Below are 12,139 nucleotides of genomic sequence, written 5' to 3'. Positions count from 1 at the left end.
GCAGAAGGAAAGGATCCAGCGTTCAATATCGGCACAGAAATCTTGTAGTACAAATTCTTTATTATTTTAAATAAAGTGAGTCTCACGATCCTGGGGGATGAGTAGAAATCATGAAATGTTGCATGCTTAGACTCTGTTCTTCAAACTTTAAAGGACAAACTGGGAAAGGGCAAAAAATATCTACAAAAATTATATAAGATCTGTAAAAGATTCCTGATGATGAAATATTAAGGAAGTCTGACCCATTTAGTTCATCAAAATCTGACTTAAGGTATGAGTCAACCCTCACCCATAAGAATTTATATGATGCTGAGGCTTCTGATAACACATTTTTTTAATCTATTGGGAAAAGATGTGAGATTCAACAGTCAAATTAAGCCTAGAATCAAGGCTCATAGTTTTAGCTATTAGGAACCACCATGAGCCACTGTACCAGCTTACTTTGGGATGAAGAGATGCTTCATCACGCATAGACTTTATTATCATTCAGAAAAAAAATTCTATAACATAAGCAGAAGCTATGGATTCAATGCAGGCTTTGCTCTTCATTGCTGTCAGCCAAATGTGTGATCTGGCTGGATTCATATTATCCCAGTTTTGTATTATTCACCCTAGATGAATTTTCAGGATTAAAAAATTTAAAAAAAAAAATAAAAAATTGTTCCAAGCTGTGACACAAAGCATCAACATTTCTTGCAAACTGCCATCCAAAAAAGTTAAGTCTGGATGGACTGAAATTTATAGACACAAATCATTTTGAAATGTTTTATTCCTTCTGACCTTTCAATTTTAATTTTCTTGCTATCTGTAGATAAAAATTGAGATGAAACATAAACCTGTTAGATTTCTAAAGGCTAAAAATCGACTACCGTGGCAATGTCCAAACTCTACCGTTGTGAAGGAGGTGACTCATTAACTCTGATCCTCTCCTGTTAGCAATTTTATTCTCCACAAACTGCCACTTCCTGACAACATGAAGAAGTTGCAACAGAAAAGTCCTGTTGTTCTCAGTCGTGATCCTTTGTGACCTTAAGTATTTAATAATGTTCATAAAAGAGTTAATATACACTCTCAAAATTCAGCTACCTTCAGTTGTGTCTATGCAAGCTCTGCTTCCTTTGCATTTCTAAAGGATACGTCCAGCAAGCGATACCAGCTCTGCAGATTGGACTGGGTTGTCTAATCTGTGACAGATTGTGTGGAGTTACAACATCTCCACCAAGTTCTCTCGTAAAATTGCCAGCTCCTGAATGACAGATGTACTCACCTGATAGAGAGCAATACTTAAACGCAGGAACAAAAGGATCTGAAACCGCCTTAGGGAGGGAGGTCAGGTGAAGGTTAATCAAAGGAAATGACAGTTAGATGGTATGCATGGCCCTTGAGATTACATATGTGTATTTTGTTGGGAAAAATTTAACTGTTTTACCTCTATTTAGGAAGAAACCAAAATAAAATGCCTATAGGAAAAAAAGGCAGAAGAATCCACCGATGCCTCTTAGCCCGGTGGAGCTTGCATGGGCGTGATTCAAACTTGCCAGCTGAGAAGTGAAGAAAGCCAAAAGATGACAACTCCTCGTGTGGTTTCACTATTACAAAACATTTCACTATCGTAAAATACAACACAGGACCTGGCGAAATTCAATGAAGCTCTCATTTACCATGCTCCCATGTTTACTCCCAATATTTAGTGGCCTTCTCTCAAAATGGGTGCTAGAGCTAAGGAGGGAAAACCACAGCTGGAAAATACTGTAGAAGTCTACAGAAACTCATTTGTGTCTTGTCATGAACTTGCTTTGGCCACATTCCTGCCTCATTTGCATTTCCTTTCCAACGATTTTCATACTCTTGGATTTTCACTTTCAATAGTACTTTCAAGCACTGGTTTTAAGCTTTCATGCATGTAGAAAGGGATTTCTAAACACACTCTCCTCAAGCATTTAATGATGAAATGTATTCACATATTTGTCATCAGATAATTGAGGAATTAAACCAATACCACACGATTTATCAATCACAAATAAGTCACACGCCCTGAATTCTGATTTCTAGTTTTGATTAAAAAAAAAAAAAAACCAACGAACTAGTCCATAGAACTCATGAAAAATTTTTACTGTGTTTTTATTCTTCCCACAGAATAAAAGGCAAAATTCACCGAATGAATTATTAATTATGAGTTATTCATCCAGCTCTACTAAAAACTAATCTGTTTCTTTTTTTAAGCATCAAAAAGGTCTTTTAGATATAAGTTGCAATAATGAAATATGGTAGCAGCTCTTGAAACGTGCCCTTACCCGGTCTGCAGATACGTAAAAGGTTACAGTCCCAGAGTTATTAATCCCCCATCACTCTGACAATTGATTTTGAACACAGTCTGTTGCAGTCTTTATAATGCAATATCATAAACGTTCAAAACTAATTTATTGCTCTTTGTTCCACCTGGCAAAAATATACCATCAAATTGAGTCACGTGGACGTAAAGATGCAGATGAGTATTTAAGTCTTATTTTTATCCACATTTGTAAATTTGTTTGCAATACCTGTGTGTGGTTGGAAATATTCACAAAGGAGCAAAGAAAGAGAAAAAGATGATGCTGTCTTTAACCCACAGGAAATATTTGCACCAATACCTATAGGTATTTCTTTTCAAAGTAATGGATAAGAGTCATTATTTTGATTTGCCGGTATTGATATTTTTGGTTTGCGCTCTGTTCCCTGGTATCCATCAGATTTTCCAAAGCACACATTGTAAAAGCACTTGCTCTGTACGAATATTGACGTAGATACCCGGCAAGGATTCCCCACAAGCCAATGAGGGAATCGCAAAACCTTTCATCCTACATGGCTTTTTTTTTTTTTTTTAATTAGTCATTTTGAAGCCCCAACCAATTCCGTTCACACTGAAAATTCCTGAACTTGCCCTTTCTGCATGCAGCAGTAGCCACCGCTCCTGCCCATGCCAGGGAAGCACCAACCTCCAAAGAGGGACAAACCAGAAAAGGAGGGGAGGAAGGCAAAAAGGGAGGAAAGGATCCACTTTACACCGGCGTAACACATTCATTTGTAGAGGTGAAGGGGTTTTTTAAGGATCAAGAAGAATATATCACAAGGAAGCTTATTTTAAGAATAAAATCCTGTCCCATAGACCGAGCATTCCGTAATGAATGAATTACAAATTTTCTAAAGCCTACTACTGAAGCAGGGAACTGAAACACAAATAAAAATAGAGACACGGAAGAAAAACAGAAGAGCGTTTCAACGTCAAAAATGTGCCTGTCCAGAAGCCTCCATTTCTCACAGGCTCTGAAGGATAAAGATGGACCTGTAAAATTACTGTTCTTTTCAAAATAACCACATAATACTGCTCTAATAACACTTTTCAATCTTACAGATTTTACAGTCCAATAATATAAACTTCCTCTTTCCATTATCTAGGGGCACAATCATTTAATTGTCCTGGCAAGTTTACTCCTTTTGAATTATTATTTTTACCCCGATTATGAAGTAGGCGAGCTATCTGACTGCGCGCTAGAACTGCTGCATTCATGACTTGTCGACATCTGTATGATATTGAAATTAATTTCCAGTATAAAACAGTTAACAGAATAACCCTAGATAAAGGCAAGTATAATATTAATTCCATTCTTTTTGTTGGCAATGTCGTAAAGTCCGTCGCTCGCGTAAAGAGCACTTTCTGAGCCAGATACAAATTAATTTTACCATTCTTCTTCAAATACGAATTTTAAAAGTCAACTAAAGGCTACAACAGCTTTGAAACATTTCAGTGATTGTTTTAATTACCTATCATACAGCTGTGAGACACTGCAAAAGGGAGGGGTGGAGAGAGCAAGGAGAACAACACCTGGTGTATTAGCAATTGTTTTCCTGACATGAAGAAGAAAAAAGAGTTTCCAAGCACTCAAACCAACGAAAAGCTCAGGAAGGCCAACCCAGATTTTTTTTTTTTTTGTCAGTACATTCATGTGGTATATTTATTCTGGACTATGCGTTTTTATTCTGTCAATAACTACTTTCACTTTTAAATAAAAACACCAAATCTCCAAACATTAAATATATGAATTCTGACAGCTCTTAAACCTTGCTTTTCAACCCAAAGTCGATGCACACGCTACAATAAGTTGCCAAAGGCACACATGGGGCTTCTTTCGAGGGTCTCATTCTCTAGTAAAAAAAAAAAGCTCGCTGCACTTTTAAACGCAACTGCGCAAAAAGGCGTAGTTTTTGTCATTCCGACCCTTAATAGAATTGGGATCCAGAGGCTATCAGGCCTTCTGATGGCCTTTGACACCCTGGCTTCCAGCACCTCAGCAATCAGTCAGTGCTGGGGTAACAAAAGCCCACTCAAATGCACGGTTGTCATCCCCACGCTACATCTGTTGGCCATGCCGTTAGGAAGTGTTGACCCCATCATTTCACCGTAAACACTGCCGAAATCAACAACAACAAAAACAGAAATGAAAAAGGAAGCGGGATGTCAAAAGTCAGGTCAGCACATTTTATTTGCACATGTGTCAGTAAAGATAGAAGGAATCACCGAATTAAATTAAATCAAAGCAAACCTGCTAATTAAAACAGCTAAAATTATGTTTGTGAAGACGTGTGACTGGTTTCCTGCTTATCTGCAAATAAGCCTCCCCATAATACAAACATGTTTCTATCTCCACTTCATTTATAATAAATCTTTAGGCAGATTGTAATTAGTATTTTGCGTTTCTAATAGGACATCTATTGTGCTACTGGAGAAATATTTTCCCTGACCATCAGAACACTCGTTATTTCAGCTTCGCTCTCAAGGGTTCTCACCTGTTCTTCTCACGCTGGTCAAAGTCTTGTATCCGATTTGTCTGAAGCAAATCGTTTGGGTATGTGTCCGAATACCATCACCTTCATAACATATTGCTTGTAGTTAACCACAAATGCGGGCGTTGTATTCAACTCCACCTACAAGCCAAACCAGACATTATTACCAGTTTTGCTTGGGTTTATTCTGTAGTTTGCTTTTCATTCAACGTTGAAAGAATGATCAAGATTATCAAGTTAGGGAGTAGAAGAACGGGGTCAAAACAAAAGTTTTTACACAAGAATTATACTATTTATAAAAATCAACTTTTTGTTTCTGTTTTACTTATTCCCAGGTTCACAATGCATAATTTTATACAAACCCAATTACATAGCTCAGTGATTTACTGGCAAAGCTGGCCAGGAGAAATTATCTGGCTTTAGCTAATGTGTGTTCCTATTTACAATCAAAACAAATCCATAGAAAATTGCAAAATGGCCGCAAAGAAAAAAAAAAAAAAAAGTCAAGTCAGAAATGCATCAGAAGGGATATAGTCTGCGAGCTGAAAAAAGTTCACCTTATATTATATTTTCACTGGATAACCCATAAACCCTGGTTACGAGCATGGATTCAGTCTTTCAGATCACGCCCTATTTATTTATTCCAGTATTTGACGTTAAGCACGTCTGGAGTTTCATTGGCTTGGAAAGCACGGTGTTGTCTTTTTGCCCTTTTCACAATTTTTTTAAGGCTTAGTTTGCACAGTTAACGGATGCATGGACTGACTTCAACTGGAGCGCTCAGATGGTCACAGCTACCCGGGGGGTTGAGCAGGTTTTTTAGATTCAGGGCTATAAGGCATTAGGCCACAGAGCTGCACGTGCACCACCTCAGCAAACAGCTACGCAAATAAAGTGTGAGCTGGTACGGAAAACTGTAACCAGTAACACCGCAGCGATGTCCGGGTATTACTTATGCTGACAAATATCTTTTTTTTTGTTGTTGCTGAAACATTTCTGCAAGAGTAAAGAATGCCTTGGGAGGAGCACAGGCTCTTTTTTATATAGTTTGTCTAAAGCAAAATTTCTAAGCCAAAAATATAAACAAACTTTTAATTGCACAACAAACAATTTCAGATTATTGGATATACTTTTCCCTGAAAAGATGGCTGGGCACAACTCTCAGTCAGAGATTTTGTTGGACGTGGCCCAGAGTTCATTTACTCACTCACCTCAAAGCAACTGCCTCCTAAAAGTACATCAAATTGCAAATATGCTAAACCCCAAATTTTGCTGTAATTGCATGTGCCAGCGCTAAGTCCTACATCAATAAGAAACCCCACTGATGTCAGCATGACTTGTGACAACACAAGATTTCCCTCCCCTCGGCGCAGCTATAAAACTGGATCCTTGGTGAGTATATTTGAATTATGTGGATTATATATGATTAAACAGATTTGGATTAAATCACGGCGATGGGCTGTCTTATCAAGAACATACTGTCGGGGCCACATTGATGTACAGTAATCAAGGTGACCTTATAGACTTATTATAACCCAGAGAAAACTCTGATCAACTTCAGTAGATGAGGATTTTTTTTTTTTTTTTACGCTGCAAAGATGAGGCTGCAAGAGGTAAGGAGTTAAAATGCTGCTTTCCTGATGAGTAGTTTCCATGCCTTAAAATTACGATTCAGGCAACAAAGAGCAATCTTTCTTGCAGGGGGAGTGAATCCCAGCTAAACTCCTTGAGCTCTGTTTCGTTCATTGGGATGGAAAATACGGCTGGGTGTGCCTAGTCCGAGCACACAAGAAAATCCGAATAAAGAACAACGTCTGAATAAAGACACCCACCAAAAGCCCACCCAGTTCAAGTTTGCCCTTCATTACATCATTGCGTTCTCTCACCTAATTTTTAAAAAATATCCCGAATATTGCTGCGGAACCTTCCTTTTTATTACTATGGTTCCTCACTTTTTATTTACTATGGTTCATCTCCACTTCACCAATAAATTCTTGTATGAATATACTGTAGGGTTAACAATAAACCACAGCAACAAATTTCTTCCTCGCTGGAGTAGCGAGGATACAGCTGAGAAAAGAATTTGGTGACATGACTCTACGATAACTCGCAGCTCGCCAGAGCTCCGGCGCTAACTCCGACAGCTTCAGACCATCCACAGGATGCTGGCCAGCAGCAGGGCTTTAACAGCTCGGGCGCGGGTGCCCGTGGATGCTCTTACACCTCCTCCTATTTAATACGGGTACCATTTGGCAACCATCATTGCAGAGGTTGTTCGGAGGGTAGGGAAGAAAAAGACCTCATGGGTATAAAGAGACAAAAAAGACCCCGGCTGCCAAAGTCTGGGGGTTTGGCAGAGTAACCAAGATAAACTAATCATCAGCACAGCTTTCCTCCGCCGAGGCTTTCAGATTTCCACGCAGAACCCTGTGCCTCTCTCCTTTGGATCAAGCAGCCCAGAAGTTCCTGGCTCCATATATAACTTTGAAGAGGAAGAGGGAGGAAAAGGGAAAGCAATGGTAACAGGAATCCTTTCCTGAAGTTTACTGCAAGTTACCCATCAGCTCAAGAAGCTTTTCAGCCCAAGATACCATATAAAAATTTCAAAAACTCTTGCTGGGGGTGGAAAGCTGTTATATAAATCTATCAACACTTCCAATAGTTTGTGCTGCATCGTATCTCACAGGGATGCACGACGCTTTGAGCCTCTGGCCTCACATCTGCATTGAAGGACCTGCGCTACGCAGCTGGGCTGTGGTGAAGCCACAGGTCTGGAAACTTCCCCCCCGCCTCTTTAAACATCCACCCTCTAAAGGAGTCCCCCCCACCCCGTCCTCTCCTCCACCAAGGACATTTTTAGTAAGATTGCTGTGCAGCTAATTACATTACCATGGCATCCAAGTACCACACAGTCATGAGACCTACTTCTTTTAACAGTCCCTGGGTTTGTAGAGAGAGCTTAATAGGGAAACATCCTTACGTTCGGAGAGCTGAGGCACAAGGTCAAGTCACTTGTCCAGCATCACCGCAGAAGATGCACAGGGCAGGAGATTGCTCGCTGCAGAGTGGCTGCCAGAAGGGAGTAGGTGCCAAAGCAGGTCCGTGACCACCGACTGAACCAACCACCGCGCCCTCAGAGCTGCTCTCAGGAGGCAGCGCTGGAACTCCAAGAGGAAACCTCAAGCAAATCGAGCAAAATACCTGCTCACCACCTGCGCCCTGCAGCCTCCAGCCACGCCACCAGTCCTCACGGTAGCATCAGGCTGAACTGATGGCCCCAGGGCCTCGCCAGCTTCCCAGAGTCCTTCCGTGTGGAGTCCCAGTGCCACCCTCTGCAAAGGCAAATGAGATGTTTGGGCAGCCTGTCCCCAGGCAGAGCTCGCCCCGCAGATGGGAGCCGTGCAGACGCCCATGCCGAGCATCACAGACCGTGCTTCCGCTTGCTCTGCAACAAATTTCTGTGGCAAACATCAGAGAACCTGGATTTTTAATAGGGCCAACTTCACCAGTCCTCTTGTCCAATCTTGGGGCTGGAGTTGCACTGCGTGGTATTGAGATGGCAATCCCTGACTATGAGCTTCCTATAGATGACGGTCTGAAATGAGCTTCCACTTGCACGGATTTCCCACCCGACCTTGCCTGAGACTTGCCTTGTCAGAGCTGGCTACTCTGATCCCTTTCAGCTCTTCAAGAGCAGAGCACTAACTCGAAGAGCTATTCCTCCATTGCTATTCCTCCACGCAGAACAGAATTACTCTTTATTTCTAATTCCTCTCACCGAGGTCTCTCATCTATTTCCATTTGCTTCCTCTAGCAGACTCCTTAGTCACGTACATGCTACTGGAAGAGTTTGGTCATGACTTACTGCCGCCCGTTGTTTATTTGCCTATTACTGCTATCAGGTCAGCTTAAACCTTGACGAGTTGCATGTTATCTTTGGTGTTGCCATCTCTCACTGTTCTGATGCTAAAAAGTTTATTCCTATACTGAACAGCACTTTCACCCAATAATTATTAAAAAGCAACCACAGCAAAGCTTGGAGTGGAGGGCTTAAGCCCCACTTGTGGAAAGTCCGCCCTGCCCAGTCCCACCTCCAGCCACACCACCAGCACATCAAGCTTTATGGTGGAAACAGGCTCAACCACAGCGGTTTGACAGGATCATAATTTATTCAATTAACAATAAACTCACAGTACTGCTTCCGGAATCTGTCAGCCAGCTGAACTAAGACAACCAGCTGAATGCTAAGATATATTCCGCCACTGAACTATCTTACTGTGTAGAGCTGAGGTCTGTTAAAACTGAGAGCGGACCCCAAAGAGCCAGGAGTGAAGGACTTTGGCCAAAGGCGTAACCCGCTACAGAGCTCACATCTATGATAAAACTTGTTCAAACCTTTGCCAAAAACCCGTGGACGTCATGCTGTCGGTCTGCTCGACGTTACTCCGCATGCAATACTTGCGGCACCAGACAGATTAATTAATACAGATAACAGAAACCGTGGCAGATAATCATAAGAGAGCGAGCTGAAACCACAAAGGACCACCGCTTCCCTATGGCACAGCGGTGGGGTTTTTTAAGTGTCCAGTCCCTTTTCAACAGTATTTTTAGAGGAAGAGCAGTCAGCCAGATACAGCCATGGATAATCAGCGGTGGAGAGAGAGAGAGAGTTAAAGAAAACCCCGCTCCTGACAATCAGCATCCACACTTTAAGATGCGGAAGAAACAGCTGCCTCGCTGTTCATTAGGGAAGGGATTTGCCAAACACACTCCCCGATGCTCCGTTGTGCAAGGTGGTACTGCGGGTAGCCTCTCCTTCCACAGAGATGTAGGTCTAAAAGCATTCGTATTTAGCTCTCCCATCCCCCTAAATCTTCTCCACAAAGGACACTGTCACCACCAAAGCTCTGCAACAAGGATCATTTATATATCTGACAACCTTTAAACCCCCAAAGAAAGGGAAAGGGAAGCGGTAAAGCTCTCTGAAGAGCTCTTTGGTGGAACAAGCAGAATTATGAGCAGCAGGAGAAATATGAGTAATTAAGACAACAGTATATCTATATCTTACAGCTGACACAGTGAAGCTGCAAGTTAGCTCTGGGCAAGGTGTTAGCAGAGGAAAGAACTGAACAGCCTGTTTCTAATGTTATTGTTGAAAAGGCAGCCCAGGAAAAAGGCTAAAGGGACAATTCCATTAAAAAGAAGGAAGTAGGTTGGCTTAAGAGAGCGGTTAGATGCAGACGTGTAACATGAAAGGAACAGGTCAACAGCTATCTGTAACAAGACAAGCAATCGTTTGGGGAGGCAGCCAACGTGGCACTCTTGCTGTTCTTAAAAGAAAACACTCTTAAATTATCTATCGGCAGGTTAGACAGAAAATTAAAGCTGCAGAATTACACCACAGCGCAAAACAAAGCGCTAGGGTGGATCGAGGCCACAGGAGAGCAAGCCACGACTTTTTTCCCGTGAGCAGCCCGAAACAGCGGCTGGTTTTCGGCAGTCAACGTTCATCCAGAGCCGGCGCGGTGGCCAGGACGCGGCGTTCGCTGCTGCCCATGATCCAACCAGCATGTTCCTGCGCCAGCTCAGGTGGAAGGTCCCGAGCTGGCTGGGCTGTGCTGCCGGGGCGCCGGCGGGGCCGCAACCGCTGCACGGAGCGGCCGGATCCGCTCCCACGCCGCAGCTCCTCTGGCAAGCGCATAAACTCGATTTCACTCCTTCCTCCGGCACACGGCATGCTCCAGCGATTCCCCAGCTGGCAGGACGGCCCTTTGTGGCTACAGCGGCATAGTTTATAGCAGCCCTGAGGCTGTGTTTTCCATCTAGTATATATAAGTGAATTAGTGGAAAATTTGAGCTTACACAAATCACAGAGCCAGCGCACACTTTGTCATGGCCAGGCAGCCTTTTCTCAGGGCTGGAGCAAGCAGTAATGGGGTGCAGTAAAGAAACAGCGGGCTGCATCCATGGTTCCTGCAGAATGTATGGCCGGCGCAGTCACCTGGGGCTTGCAGTCGAAAAGATCGATGCATGGATATTCGGAAAGAGCAGCCTTCCTCCCTTGCCTCCCCGGCTCCATCTGTATGAAGGAGGAGAAGGGAATTACACAGGGTGTAATATTTGCGCTGGAGAAATGGCAGAGGGGTTGCTCCAAATTTACGTTACAGTAAACAAGAGCGGCATTTGTCCAAATGATAAGAGCTATAGCAAAGGCAGAGCCAGAGGGCACCAAACGAGGGTCACCAGCTGCAACTGCTGTTGCCACCCAAGGAGAGGAGCCGCATGTCTGCAGCAGGATGGGGGACAGGGGAGGCTGGGAGGTGCCAAAATCTCTCACTACCTTTTTCAAGTGCTTGCCCCAGTTCGTCACTCCCAGCATCTTGTACAGCCGAGTTCCTAGCCACGCTCTGGCCAAGTGCCCTGGCGGCTTCTCCTTCCTGCCATGCCTTTCTTTATTTGCACCTACAAGTCCCAGCCCTTCGCAAGCATTGGCGTGGCCCTGTCACCAGCGACAACACTAATTTACATTAAAAATACACCTGGAATCCATGCTTTACAATGAAGCACAGCGTAGGTATTCCCTGGCTCTTTTTCCTTTCCCGCTTTCTCAGCCAGCGCCGCCGTGAGTGATGGATCACGCCATTCCTGACCACTCCATCACTTATTTGGTGTAGAGAGTCCGAAGCGAAGGATTTTCTTGCTTCCGGACTATTCTCTGCCATTTTCTCTACTACAAAGAAGTATGTGCGCCTGCACCAGGAGCCTGCGTCGCCCTTTCCGACGCCAGGCTGCGGGGAAGCCTGCTCCCTGCATATTTCAAATCGCAAACTCTAATGGCTCCTGAAAATACACACTTATATTCAGCCCATAAATCAAAACAGATAGTCAAATCCTGCTTATAGATCTAAATCCTTCTTATACTCTTGTGCAGCTCCATTATGTACCCAAGGTGTCACACTGCCCATATATTTCTGCCTCCAGCTTCAGCCACATCCTAGCACTGATTGAGAGCACCAAAGCCCTTAAAAACCCCAAAATTTCTCACTTTCCTGAGCACTAAAATGCATCTGAAATTAGGAAAAATGGCCTCCTGTCATTGTGTTGACTTGCCAATAAGTTTATGTACTCACTCATCCCACAGAGCAATTGTTTCCTGGAAATGCAAAAATGTTTAATATTCCACAGCGACGCCAGGCAGAGGTACCGGAGTCTCGCCCCTGTGCCAAGCAAAGACAATCACAAGGCTGAAACTGCTCCTCAGCTGCTTTTCCTATCAAGGTGAGCATCTTTACAATTCTTTGGGATAGATACTGTTAGA

Source organism: Egretta garzetta, unplaced genomic scaffold, assembly GCF_000687185.1.
Source record: "Egretta garzetta isolate BGI_Z169 unplaced genomic scaffold, ASM68718v1 scaffold935, whole genome shotgun sequence".
In the NCBI taxonomy this organism is placed as follows: domain Eukaryota; kingdom Metazoa; phylum Chordata; class Aves; order Pelecaniformes; family Ardeidae; genus Egretta; species Egretta garzetta.
This window is presented reverse-complemented; position numbering follows the sequence as displayed.